At 39.7% G+C, this 14,890-nt stretch overlaps 1 long non-coding RNA gene across 2 annotated transcripts in view; it reads left to right on the forward strand.

Moving 5' to 3' along the window:
- LOC141957658 (uncharacterized) overlaps positions 1-14,890 on the forward strand; it is a 136,043-nt gene that overhangs the window by 11,639 nt on the left and 109,514 nt on the right. The window contains exon 1 of one of the 2 annotated variants that reach the window (XR_012633146.1): positions 6,808-6,850. The exons of the other annotated variant lie outside the window; for it this stretch is intronic. This is a non-coding gene — a long non-coding RNA (uncharacterized LOC141957658). Of the gene's footprint in view, positions 1-6,807; positions 6,851-14,890 lie in introns of those variants that run through there. 2 annotated transcript variants of the gene reach the window in all.

Below are 14,890 nucleotides of genomic sequence, written 5' to 3' on the forward strand. Positions count from 1 at the left end.
GGGGCTTTGGTAGTGGAAGATGCTACAAATACTGCGAGCTAACTTGCCAGCCCCCGGTTCCTGCCGTGTGATCTTCCAGCTCTGGTTAGAGCTCCTGGGGCTTCACATATCCTTTTGGTAAAGTGACAAAGTTCTGTTACATGCACTGAACTAAAACTGCGTGAATGAAGCAGTCTTTAATGTTGTAGAGTCCTGTGCTTATATATTTTGACAAATTTAGTTGATTATTTTATATAGCTCCAGAATGTAAAGGGATTCATTTTTGCAAAAATAACTGCTTTTGTAGCATGAGAGTAATTGCATCATCGTGCTGCTCGTGTGTCTGTGACAAATTAAGAGCTGTCACCGACAAGCCAGCAATTGCTGCTTGTTTCCGCTGGGGGGTACCTTGGTTTTTATACTCACCTTATTACAAGTTTTAGTGTAGAAAAATCACTCTTTTAATATTTTATCATGCACTTTTATATTAATAATATTTTAATGACTCAGATAGTTACCATGCTACAGTCACTTCTCTGTGTGTGAATTAGCATGCATGGAGGAAAGCAATGCAGTGCTGGGGGGTTCCTCTATCATCGTGTGTTACTGTCCCGCTGCTGTGGGGTCTGCGGCATCAGTGGGAGGCAGAGTGAATGCTTCTTCTGGTGCTATTTGCATTGCTTTTCTAGGCTTTGAGCATTTCTCTTGGACATGAAAATCAGGACTAAGGGGTGTTCTGCACTATGAAACAGCAGTTCCTTGCTATGTTTGATAACTTCAGTGTCACAGAAAAATCCCTCTGGTAGCTTTGTGGTAGTTTAGGCTGATGAGAAGCAGTTATGTGCAATGTTAAATTTGGGGCTGATCACTTGCTCATTCATAGTGGTCAGATGCCCAGAATCTGCTTTTGGATTCTGGCTGATTTTACAATTCAGTGCAGACTAGTTTAGCTATCTGTGAGGAATATCCATAATTATGAAGCTTTGGTATTTGTGTGTATATAGGTAATCCTCAAACAGACTTTTTGCTTGATTGCAGAACTTGCCTTTTGAGGACAGATCAAATATTAAACTTTCAAAATGATTGATTTTGAACTGTTTATGTATAGAACGCAGTATCACTGAGGTCATTGTGTTACCATAAAATTCGAGATACAGGTATACAAGAGCTCTGAAAAGACAAATAAGATCTATTTTCTGAGGTTTTGCTTCTTACAGCCCCCCTTACCACCCTAAAACGAAATCATTCTTCAGAAATGGATCCTTATTTTGTCATTCTGTCAAGCAATATTTGTGTAAAAAAATAACACATATTGAAGATTTCCTTTTCAAGAGCAAATTGAAGTTGATAACCAGTTCTCTATTAACTGACTGTAAATTCCTGCATTTGTTTTGGTTACAAAAGTGTTTACTAACTTGTACTAAACCACTCTATCTGATGAGATTCCCACTTCTTCCAGATGTGGATGCAGAACTTGTTAGGTCTTTCAGGGATGGCAGGTTTCATGAAAGAGTCTTTATTAATGCTCCACGTGAAACTTGACTAAACTTTTTTGTGTATTTTTCAATAGGTCTGACAGTCCTAGTCCTATCACAATTCATTGAACAAATCTTGATATTTCTTCCTAACATTTCATTATCCCTCATGAACATCTAGACATCTCTGGAATGCAGGAGTAAACAGACAAAACTTAGAATATTTTATTTTTATTATTACATATATATTGAATTTAATTCCTTCTGGTACTTCTGGTATTTAAGCAGAAACTGTAGTTTCTGTTCAACTGTTAAATGACAGAATAGAAACGAAGATATTTACCTGTTTTCCCCTGAGGGATGCTTTTGCTTTATTAATTTAAGGTTTGATTCTGCACTGATGAGCAGTTGCCTTGATGGTGTCAGTGTTCTTACAGCATAACCAGGTACAAACTACTTTAAAATTAACTTCTCTTTTCATTATTAAATTCGTATCACATCCAGGATAAACTTGTTGAAGGATAAATATGTTTGTAATTCAGTTTGCTAATGTAGCATATGGGAAATTCTGTGATAAATATACTCCAACTTCACTTGGTAGTAATCTTTCAATTTTGGTTGCAACCCCAGCTATGACTGGAGGCTAGACCTCTTGTGGCTGTCTGGACCAAAACCAGCAATCTTTCCAGGATATGGGTAGAGGTATAGTTCTTCTAGTCCATGAAATTGTTCATTCAACCAGGAAAACACCACGGGCTGTTAAAACTGCCATGAGGACATTTGACCTGGAGTTGTCCTTCAAGTGCTGAAACTGTACCTAATTTTTCTTCCATCTAGTTATTGCTGGCAAAGTGTCAGAAAGCACTGCAATGTTTGGACACTTTTGCAATAAAGCAGGCGATACTTTCTGTTTAAAGGTAGTGGAGTCTGGTGGATAGGATGCAGAAGTGCTCCCCCAAGGTGGGGTCCTCTCTAGTTTCTGAAAATGGAGCTTCTTTTTCATGGGCACAAAAGTGGCCCATAAAACTGCTGCGTTAGTGGTCTGAGTGAGGTCTGTAACCATTCTGTACCGTACAAAGAAGGTCCATCAGTTCGGTTACCCACTGTTTCTCAGGGCAAGCCTGTTGTGCTCCCAAAGCAAACAGATACGTGGTTAAACCCATCTCAGGTTTAATGCAGATATGTGCAATGCAACCTCAGATACAAGGTGAAGGGACTGAAGCAGCTAAATTCAGGTGGTAAGTGGATGAGTGCAGCCACATATTTTGCTGTTGGTTTTAAGCCTGAGGTCCATCCTGCACACAGTAAGCTTCAGCTGGTCAGACATAATATTTCTCTGCTGGCTGCAGTTTGTGCAGCAGTATTTTAGGTTTCTTATTTGATGTGTGAGGTTATTGGGCTGCCTGAGAACTTCTTCGGGGGGCCACCCCTGTGGAAGCGAGTGGCCAGGCAGCCCTCCCCCAGTCTCCCACCATGCACACAGGCACTGCGTTGTAGTTTGGCAGATCCCTTGCTACAATGTGGCATCTGCCGAGAGTCATTTATTTATTTCACATCTCAGAATAAGGGAAAATATTAATTTTTCTGTATGTGGTGTGAAATGTAATGCAGTCATGAGGGATGGACAGCTCGTGACTGCGCTGGCCCCAGGTCTGGGGAACCAACCCTCTGGGAGGGCCCCCAGCACAGGACTCTTCCCCGACACCACTTTATCAAAGGTAAATAATCCGGGATTCACTAGTTACTGGACATGCTTTGTGAATATCAATGTATTGAATAGAGATTTAAATGTGATGCCCATTTTTAATCTTTTGCAGATCACTATTAATCCATCCTGTTTACACTTCCACACTCTAAGCAGAAACAGTTCTTATTAATCAATATACCAATTTGCTGTTTTACTGAGGAAGAAATCAAGGGTTTGCTGCCTGTGTGCTTTATGCATTGGATATCACCACTGGGATCCCACGAGCCTGCGTCGGAAGGCGTCTGGGAGCTAGAGAAGCCTTGCAGTTAAGCAGATTAGCAGTGATTTCTTTTCTTCAGTCGGGCAGCAGGTGTCTGTAACTGACTGTGCTTTGCAATATGATACTTCATCAAATAAATATGCTGTCAAAGTTAATTAGTTACATTTTATTTTACAACTCACCTCCATGATGACATCCTGCCAGTAGTGAAAAGTGCTCAAAATAAAGATTGTTTGTTCTTTAGCTGATGGATTTAATGAACACATGAAAATGAACCATTGGAAAAGGAATATGAAGGCTTATGTTTGATGGTGCTTTATTCGTTGGTGCTGACAATGTAAATGCTATTTAAAGCTTTTAGAAACTTTGACCAAGCTAACAAGTTTCAGGAGTCTGTCAGGTGTCTTTACTTAATAATGTCTCCCGCTCTTGTAGTGAAGCCATGAACTCATGGAAACCTCTGAACTGTAATTGAACTGTGATCATCACAAGAGTGACAATCATTTCCTGTATCACTTGTGATGGTACAGAGAAAAACTGTTCTTCAGAACAATCAGTGAAGCGTGCCAGAGTGCTTATCTCTTATTCTGTGAAATTGTAAAAAAAAATTGGGCTGAAGCAATGTCAGTGAATGAAGTTAGGGTACTCATCCATTTGCCAGATACCATTTCTAACAAAAGCAACATGCTGACCATTTATTTCATAGCTGCAAAATTCCTTGGCAAGGATTTCAAGAGAAACACCTGCATATTCACAGTGCTTTGGGCCATCTTCCTAGAGATGGGGACCCCATCAGCTCAAGGAATGAGATAGGATAATGTCTGTAGGAAAATTCCCACCAGTGAAGCAGGGTGATTTTTCACTTTCTGCCCCAGATACTAAAGACAGCATTTATTGAAATACTCAACAGCAGTACAAGAGATGGCAAATACATGGGAGTAATTATAAAAACAATTGTAGCATTATAAGGATTACACTGTATGTTGCTTATACCTCAGAAAATTAAAAAAAAATGTTTAGAAATACCTTCTTTCTGGATGGAGGATGTAGTACAAATCTACAGGGACAAGATAATTGGTTCATTTTCTAAGTAGCTTATACTAATAATCATCAGCTGAATTGTTGAAGAATTGTGTTGTGCTTTTATCTGCAGCTAAAATCAAATGTGCCATTTTACAGCTGCAAAATCCGGAGTTTATATATGCTGTCAAGAAAGGCTCTTTGATACTGCAAGACCAAGAGGTTATTCCTTGACAAAATAGCATCACGTTGATGCAGGTATTGTCAAATGATAATGGATTTTAGGGTGTCTTGTATGTTTTGTCTTGTTTCTCTTTATTCCAGTGGCAGAAAACACTAAGGCTAATAGATGCCTTACTAACAGAATAAGAGGATTCTTTGAAAGTTGGGTCCTTAGCTCTCTCAGGATCCTTCCAATATTCAGGTCAGAAAACTTCCGCATTATCCAGGGTTGTGGGGGTTTTTTTTTTTTTGAAACAACACTGTTCCAGGAGGCATCTGTGCCAAAGTATCTCATGTATCACTGGCACTCACATTTAAAAGCAATTGGGAACACAATCTAGCCAGAGCCTGGCTATTGTGTCAACATGGTATCTCAGCTTCAATCTTCCTGAGAGAGGCCTGTCTTCAGATGAAAATCGTTCTACCCTTCTCCTCAGACAGTGGAAGGAGATAGGCAGTTCCAAGATATGGCTGGAAGGGGCTGAATCACTTTTTTAGGTTCATGCTCCACTCTGGTGATAATCTAGGGATAAGTTAGCCTAGCCATTTCAATCATCAAGGATTCAGTCACACCTTTTTGTTTGTAGGGGGGTATTACACCTACAGTCAAAATCTGAACTTTCTATTTCTATTCTTAATCAGCAAGTTCTTACTCTACCATGGGAGGAAAATTGGCTGAGGAGAGGGTGGGGACAGCACTGCATACCTGCCAGTTCCATGAGGGAAATAAACTGGGCTCTATGGTTAATCTCAGCAGCTTGTTGCTGCTTCTGGGAAGCATCCTCAGTCAAGTGGACAGCTAACCACCGCTTTGTTTTTTAATGGGGTGGCCACATCCTCCCCATTTACCCCCCCCCCACATCTTTGTCCCTTGCAAAACTGCTGTGACAGTGTAACCCACAATTGCCAGAAGCAAAGACCCATCATTACATTTCCATCAGACTGTGCAAATACTAATTTTAAAACACAGGAAGTCCTTGCACTGTTGCCTAACTACACTCTTTAGGGAGGAAAAAGACAGGCAGGGGTTAAAATCTAGGTGACTCATGCTCCCATCTTGACAAGCTTGGTTTCTGTAAATTTCAAAATGCAGCACAACTGTGTCCTCCTGCCTCTCCCAAGACAGTCGCGTAACTGTAATCGGGAAGATCAACATTCAGTAAGAAATAATGGGGCTCTTCCAAAACAAGCTGCAAATTTTGTTTTATAGATTCAGTATTAAAAAAAAAAAAAAAAAAGCATTTATAGATCCTAGCAGGTCAATGTCTGTGGTTAGGATTGCTATCTACACATGCCATTAATGTTTAGCACTAAAATACTGAGTCAGGAGCTTGCAGTTAAAGTGAAAGCTTTCTCAGTGAAGTTGAGCATTTATTTCTCCACTAGTTTTATTTATTTTTTTTACAAAAATCTTCCTTTACAGATCTGTCACTCATTAACATATGGCTATAATTAACTGATTATTTAGTCATAATTGATGGGTGGCTTCAACCAAGCTTCAAGAAGCTTCAACTTTGTAACTAGGGACAGAATCTGGATTGATATGTGGCTATTACAAGATGCATATAATTATAGAAATCTTACAGTGGATTAAACATGCAAGCACTAAACATGCATGCTTTACTTTCTGTCCCACAGTGGCTAGAAACAGGAATTTCCGAACTCACTGACCTTCAAGTATTGGAGTATTTAAGCTGAAAAAGCAAAGCATGTATTTTAAATTTATTATTTTCTAACAGAGAAAGTGATTTTTTCCTTGTTGGTATATTTAATAAGGGGTTTTTTAAATAAAAAATATTTAGGAATGGCATCCGTCCTGTCAAGTCTGTGAGATACTCAGCTACTTAGTGCCTGTGGATACATGCTCCATACCTAAGAGCTCCATAACTTGAAATAGTAATGAAAGGATAATTGTATAAGGTGACTAACCAAGGGAGCAGGTGGGACAGAGTACTCTTTCCTGAGCCTGGCATCCAAGAAGTTTTGGGTTTTTTTTTTCCTTTTAAATTATAATTATGGGTCTAAACTTACTATTGGCCCAAGCATATATGTTCTCTGAAAATCAGTGAAAGAGATTTTTTGTGTTTTTTCAGTGATCAATTTTCTCCAAGACGAAATGTCAGCAAGGAAAGCAATCCAGACCAGAACAATAGTGTGGCTGGAGCAGCTGGGAGAGCTCTGTGATCAGTAGGTAGAATATTATTTTCCTTTGGTGTGTAGGCGTGGAAAAAAAGTAAATTACTTTGTTTTTCCGTTGTGATAAATTTTCGGGAAGACCTGGGCTCCTGGAATTTCTTTTTTCACAGACACTTTTTGAGATTTACAGTAAATTTAGCAATCAGGAAGCGGAGTCATCCTTCCTGACTTATGAAGTGCAAATATCAGCTCTTTATTCTCCTGAAGGTCGTATGACTTGAGAATTGCTATGAATGTTGGATTCTCACACCGAAAAAGAACAAACAGAGTGTTTTCAACTGTGAAAACCATGACATTATTTATTTTTTTCTTATTAGTATAGGCATTATAATGATTTAGTGCTTTTAGTTATGTTCTGGTTAATTTCTTAGGTTCAGACAAAGTTACTAACTTGAAGAAAATGGGGGAAGCCTGATACAAAGATTTGGTATCCATGCAGGGTGTGAGAGAGTCACAGTCAACACTACCAGTGTGAAACAGCTATTATTAAGAAATCTTCAGCACTCCAATAGTTCCTGATGTCTGGAATAAAAAATAAGAACAGTATATCTGATAAGATCTGCTAGATAAATGTTGAATTCTTAATGGTTACTAGCATACAATCTACTTAAGCTTAAACCTGTGATCTCTTTGACAACCAAATCTCTTCTAGGAGGATCAAATACACAGCTCTCTTTAGTAGAGGCAGCAAAGTTCAGTGGTAACTTGATCGCTGTGTAAATGTCTGGCATTTCCTTCTATTCAAGGAAAATTGTATGGTACACATTTACTCTCAAGACAATCAATCAAGAGGCCTGCATAAGCCAAGGAGTGTGTATGTTCATGTCAAATACTTCACCCATAATTCTTATTTTTTCATCCTGAAGCTTGCTTAAGAGTAGCACAACATGGATATGTGTGGGTGTGTAGGGGAGGGGAAGGCTTTCCTAGCTGAGACCCACATGTCTGGAATTCTCTCCCCACAGTCATCAACTGTCCAAGTAAGTATCCTGTGTGGGATCCTTCACAGAAAAACTCACCATCTCTTCCTTTTGTCTTTATCATGGTTTCCCTGTAATTTTTGTTTTGTGTGGTTTTGATCTAAGGGAAAAAGGGGACAGTGTTTTCTGTTCAGAGTGTCTTTCAGGTGCCATTTTGAAGTCCTCTAATGTAAATATTTTTATATTGTGCAGTTTGATTAGTTGTTGATGAGATTCTAGCCAGTATTTGCTGAGGAAAGAGGAGTTTTCCAGGAGAGGTTGCTGTTAACTATTTGAAGGAAACTACAACAGTCTGAACCTTCACTAAGTTCTGAATGGCCATGTCAGTGATGTCTCTTGCGTTCTGGTTCCCTGAGGACATCTGGAGAGTGTCAACTGGTCACATGGTGTCCTCCACTGCAGCTGACCTAAACCTGGAGTATAGTCACTAAAGTCACTGCATGTTTGTGTGGTCTGTGCTGTTTAGATTCTGTTTCTAAACCCTGACTTCTCTGTATATTTGCTTTGAAGCAGCATACAACGAGAAAAAACTCTTATTCTTCTAATGTTTTCCAGTCTCTTGTGTGAATTATATTAAGACTTGGGGTTCAACTACTGACTTGGGGATGACTAGGTTGTTTTTCCTCTCGTGATTAAGTGTCAAGGTGAGTTTGTATTGCCAGAAGCATAGCTGCCACACAGGGAATGGACTCAGACAGACTAAGAGTTTTGTTTTGCAGACAGACCAGACTTATTTTTGGTGTCTTTGGCTTGGTCATGTTTCAGAAACCTCATTCCATAAGGGTTTTTCCTGCCTTCAAAACCTCAGTTGTTTTAACAATAACAATAACAAATTATAAATGTCTCCATCTGTAAGAGAACTAACTTGATCAAATTGAAAGGCTTGTGTTACCCAAGACACAGGGAACAGTATGCTTGAGTGCTCTGCAAACGTTGTCCAGATACACTGCTTTTAGGCCCTGTAGAGATTTCTGGGCAGCAGGAATTCTATGGGTACAGAATTTCACAAAATAGCTATCTTCTACAAGTAATGTAGAAGTAGAATTGATTCTAGGCTGGTTTCTAGGCTGCTGATGGATAGGTAGCTTAAATATCAGCCTAACATTTCACTGGCATGGCAGAAAGGCAGAAGAGTAGACTGTACCACCACTTACAGTTTGCTTCCAAACTGGTCCACAGTTAATACTGTTCTGTAGTCTCTTGTGTATTGTTATCTGGCTAGTCCCTATCAGAACCTGAGTTATATGGTATAAGGAGATTTAGGCCCTCAACAGCTCATTTTCTCTTCTTTACATTAGCCTGCAGTGAAACCATATTTGCTTACAGGGCAGGAAGAGGAATCATAGAATCACAGAATCATTCAGGTTGGAAAAGACCCTTGGGATCATCAAGTTCAACCATCAGCCCTACTCTACAGAGCTCTCCCCTACACCATATCCCCCAACATCTCATCCAAACGACCCTTAAACACATCCAGGGATGGTGACTCCACCACCTCCCTGGGCAGCCTATTCCACTGTCTGACCACTCTTTCTGTGAAATTTTTTTCCCTGATGTCCAGTCTGAACCTCCCCTGTTGAAGTTTAAAGCCATTCCTTCTTGTTCTGTCACTAATCACCTGTGAGAAGAGACCAGCACCAACCTCTCTACAATGTCCTTTCAGGTAGTCGTAGAGTGATGAGGTCTCCCCTCAGCCTTCTCCTCCTCAAACTAAACAGTCCCAGCTCCTTCAGTCGCTCCTCATAGGATTTGTTCTCCAGGCCCTTCACCAGCTTCGTTGCCCTCCTCTGTATTTGCTCCAGCACCTCGATATCCCTCTGGTACTGATGTGCCCAAAACTGGACACAATACTCCAGGTGTGGCCTCACCAGTGCAGAGCACAGGGGGACTATCACCTCCCTACTTCTGCTGGTCACACTATTTCTGACACAAGCCAGGATGCTGTTGGCTTTCTTGGCCACCTGGGCACACTGCTGGCTCATGTTCAGCTGCTTGTCAATTAGAACCCCCAGATCCTTCTCTTCCAGACAGCTCTCCAGCCACACCTCCCCAAGCCTGTAGCCATGCAGGGGGTTGTTGTGGCCCAAGTGCAGGACCTGGCACTTGACCTTGTTGAAGCTCATCCTGTTAACATTGGCCCACTCTATCCAAGTGTTGATCCAATCTATCCAAGCCTCTGCAGTGCCTCCATATCTTGATGCAGATTGACATTCCTGCTTAACTTGATTAACTAGGAGATGTTACAGACCTCCCACTGCTGACTTGGGGCACATGACTAATACTTTAATGAACAGAACTCTTCCAGCAGCTTAAAAAGAAAGGCCTTCAGGCTTAAAACATGTCAATCTGATATTCCTTTATAATGAAGAAAAAAAGTAATTATTTGATTTTGCCTGTGTTTATTGTAGAAATAACAGCTACAACAAAGTAGTTGGCAGGGAAGGGAGACAAGGTATATTTCATATTAGAATAATAATTTTAAAAAAAACAAACATCAGGAGCTATTTAATTCTGTACCTCTGCTTTCATTGTATTTTACTATCTAATGAATCAGAAATAAAATGTGTAATTTTATTGAAAATATAAATTCAGATGCCTATATACAGTAATGTCACTACAGTCTGCAGGGAGCATGTTATCCTGTTAGATTTATTCCTCTGAACACAACCAAACAGCTCATGCTGAGTAAGACTGAGGCTTCCGTTCAAACAGCAGTGGTAAGACTGTGGGACTGGAATCTCCTGTATGAAAGGAAAATTTTAAGACTAATACAAATACACATGGAAACATAATACACTAGACTCTTTGTGCTTTAGAAGCATGCAACAAATTTTGGGGTTTTTTTACTCTGAGAATTTTGTTATGTTGCATTTGCAACTGTATTAAAGATTTTATTGACTCTGTCTAGAAGTACACCAAGAAAGTTGTTCCCTGTCTGGCAAAAGTTCTTTCTTGTGATTCCATCTGGATGGGGTGTATGTTTGGCTTTTAACCTCGTGATTGGGTTGTGGTAGCAGCCTGAGAGTCCTCAAAGCTTGAGACACCTGTCAAAAGGAAACTGATTCCTTACTTGAAGAGGAGACTGAGATGATTGAATATGGAGCTTCATCACATAGTTTCCCCCTGTTATCTTTTCTGGGTCCGACTTTCATGCCTTGGGAAGATACTCACCCAGAGCCTGTTTGCTGTGACTGAGTTCTTTCTGTGACATACCCTGACCATAACCTGATACTGAGGAGTGGCTCACTGTTTAGTCTTATAGCATGCCAGTTCTGAAGAGGAGAAATGACAAGGTCCTGCTCCTTCAAGAGTCCCCATGTGGGGTAAGCACTGACAGAGAAAGATAAGGCAGCCTAGCATGAGTTTAAAACTGTTGGAAAATGTAGTGCTTTCTATTTAATCAAATAGAGACCCATGGATTAAAGAAGAAATTTATAAGAGAAGCCTCATACTCTTGATTCTATGTGATGACAAAGTGAAAACATCCAGCACGATCTATTATTTGTAACTTTTGGTTCCTCTGACCCCTCTGATTTTTTGTGTGAAAGTGTATGGCAGTTAAACTGTTTGAAACATTACAGTAAGTGAAGTCATTGGGGTAGGAATAAAGGTGTGGGGACTGTTCAGACAGTCTTTTTCCATTCCTGCCTACAGTTCTAGTTGGTTCTTTGATTGTGTGCATCGCTGCAGTCTTTAATTAGATCACCACATCCTATTTTTCATTCTGAGTCAAGACTAAGGATCAGCCCCCATAGCTATGATCCCAAAGTGGTTAAATACCATTGTGTCTGAGGCAGTAATGAAAACTGCACATAATTATCCTGTATTATTGACTGAATCACATATTTTGTTCATACACATTGATACATAATAGCCACAGTAAAACACTTTTCACACAGAAAAATGCCAGTAAATTAAAAAAAAAAAAAAACAAAACACCTCACTGAGGCAAGGAGTTCTTCAATAGCCAGACAAATTATGGGACATGATCCTGCAAAGTATCTGAGTGTATTGACAGACTTTGCAATCTCCTCTCCTCATGCTCCAGCGGGGCCTGAGTGAGGAGCTGACACAGTGGGGTGGAGGGAGACAGCTGTCTCCCAGTGGCCATTAGCAGATAGGAGGATCTTGGGCGTACAGCAAGATGTTGAGGTGTGTTTGGGCAATTCAGGGCTCACAGGAAGATGTCACGCATAGCTGCCTGAGATTCTGTTATTCCCATTTCCTTCATAATGCTAGACTCCATTTACAGCAGGCTGTGCCACATCTGCCGGCAGGATCTTTTTGAACATTTCTCTTGTGTACTTTGAACAGTGTCTGTTCCACAAACATTAATTCTCATTGATACTTGTGTGAGGTGTACAAAGGGCATTACCCTAACTTTAAAGGTGATAATCAAAACACAGAGGAGGAATTAAAGTCAAAACTCTGGTAACTTGGGGTACCCGGTCTGAGGTGCCTGAAACCTGAATATTAAAGAGCTCATGTATACTATATGATATGTTGGAAGCATGGCTCCCCCCCTACAACTTCATTTGTAGCTCTGTATGCTGAGCATTTTTAAGCCAGATTGAAGGATCTCTTGTGAGTGCCTGAAATTAACACTTTTGAAGTTTCTATCTTGGATGAATGTCCTGCATCCCATGGGAGATGTGTCAGAGATGGGCACATCGTTTCCTTTTCCAGCACCAGTACTCAGTTGCCTGAAGCAAGAACACTCAACCTCAACGTGATTTTCCCTGCAACTTCATCTTCTGACTACTCATCATTCTTCTTTCCAGGGAACAAGAAGAATCACTAGATATGTCTGTGAATGGTTTATTGTACATAGTACAGATAAAATCTTTGGGGAGATAAGAGTTTTATAGTTAAGAGGTCTGCTCTGAATGCATAGATTATGACTAGTACAAAGGCTTGTATTTTGTCTGAATTTCATAGTGAATGTAAAAGGTGCATTCCTTTTACCCCTGTGACTGTAGTCCTATCCCAGCAGACCTCAGATCTTGCTGGAAAGCACTAAGTATGATTTTCAAAAAGGAATATTTCTTTTTCTCGATAAATCAGGAAGACACGTTCTTCCCACTTCTTAAAAATGATAGAATTGATTCTGATTCAATCTAAACTGCAAAAGTGTGCAGGTTGAGGAAGAACCCAATATGGAACATGTAGATTAAGTCTTCTGGCAACTGAGGAAAGAGTGTTAAAAGGGAGAGATGTTGACCAATTTATTAGCTACGTAACATCACTATTTGCCTTACAGGACCAGACAAAACTTGTCTCTATTTAGAATCTGCAAAATGGTGGAATCAAGACAAGAACATCAAAGAATATTTCTCATACTACACCAGCAGCAGTATGAAGAGAGAATTAAGTGGTAGCAGAACAGAAGGAGGCAGAAAACTTAGAGGGATCAAAATAGAGTCTGAACAAGAACACCAGGTTTATGGTAGGGATAAGTTGAACTAAGAAGTGTGTCCTGAAGATGTGCTTCTTGAAGTTTAATTACTTTAAGTTCCTTTGGTAGTATGATGAACAAAATATCAGTGTTTTGATGTTTAGACACATATGGTCCTTTGTTTTCAGATATTTTTGTGCAAGAAGTCTCGTTCTAAGTTTAGGTCTAAAAGGTGATTTAACACTGATCAGTAGTGGTATTTTTTCTTCTCCTGCTGGTTCTTGCCCAAATCAAACATTTCTTACTTGACAGATTACACAAGAAACAGAAGATGACTCTCTTCATCGGTAAACAGAAGCCTTGTTTCTTTCACTCAACATGCTCTTCACTACCCCTGTTTTTCTTGCAGTATTTAAGTAATTGGTGATTATGTTACCCCTGTCCCTGTTACATCCCAAGATCCTTTCTGCTGTGGTCAGGTCTTTCCAACCTCCTTTTGGAAAACAGGCCTGTGACTTCATCATATTGTGTAATAAAGTTTAAATTAGTGCAGGAAAAGATTGTACAAAATAACATTTTTTTATTTCTGTAATAGGCTTCATAACCTGAGGTTAAAAAGAAGTAGAGGTCATTGATCTAAAAAGCAGTATATTTGCAAAACAGTCTACATAACTGCTTTAAAAAAATTAAGCATCCTTACCTTAAAATTAATATTTTGGTCTGTGGATTGGCTGCATATAGCTTTTTTTTTTTTGCATATTAGTGTTCATTATCTTGCAGTGTAGTTCAAAGTATGTTGTGAACAGATCTAAGTTTGCATAGTTCATCTGGTTAGAAGTTTTTGTTTGTTTTTCTTTTTCCCCCAAAAAAAGGATGGCCTTTGCTTTAAAGTTGTAGTGAACACTAAATTGCATTTGTCCAACTCTCATGCAAGTATTGGAAAGCACTTTCTTAAGTTGTCTAACAAGGCCCACTATAAACTCATTAAACAGGTAGGTATTTGTCCTGGTTCAGCTAGGATACGGTTAAGTTTTCTCCCAAGCAGGGGGAAGGGATCTCCAGCCGGGTTATTCATACCATGTTGATGTCAGGTCTGGTGCGGCAGCAGGGGAACTTTTTCCTTTGTGGCTTTGGTTGCGGGAAGCACAAGGCAGGCTGGCTGTGTTCACTGCAGTATTTCTCTGTATATCTTTTGTCTTGTTTACTGTTATTACTGTTTATTGTTGTTATTATTGTTGTTCAGATTGTTTATTACACTGTTGTATTAAATTTCTCCTTATTTTAACCTGGGGTTTGTGCCCTACTCGGTCCAAGGGTGGGGGAGGGACAACGGCAATGTGGTCTCCGGTCCTGGCAGGGCTTAAACCAGCACAGTATTGCAATCTGCTCTTAGGAAAGGGTAAACCAATTCAAAAAGCTTCAGTTACTTTCATGTGATTGTACCACAAGTCAATCTGCTTCTTGAATGCAACCTGAAATGTACTTCCAAAAATTATAATTGCTTTATTTTCCAGGTATTTTTCAGGATCCATTATAGCTCTAAATTTACAAATAAATTTTCATTATTTTAGGGATAAACTAGTTTTCAGATTTATGTCCCTTATATAAAACTCCCATACTGACATTTCGTACAAGTCAAGGTCTTTTAACAGTTGT

The sequence above is a fragment of the Athene noctua genome, chromosome 2 (assembly GCF_965140245.1).
Source record: "Athene noctua chromosome 2, bAthNoc1.hap1.1, whole genome shotgun sequence".
Lineage (NCBI taxonomy): Eukaryota > Metazoa > Chordata > Aves > Strigiformes > Strigidae > Athene > Athene noctua.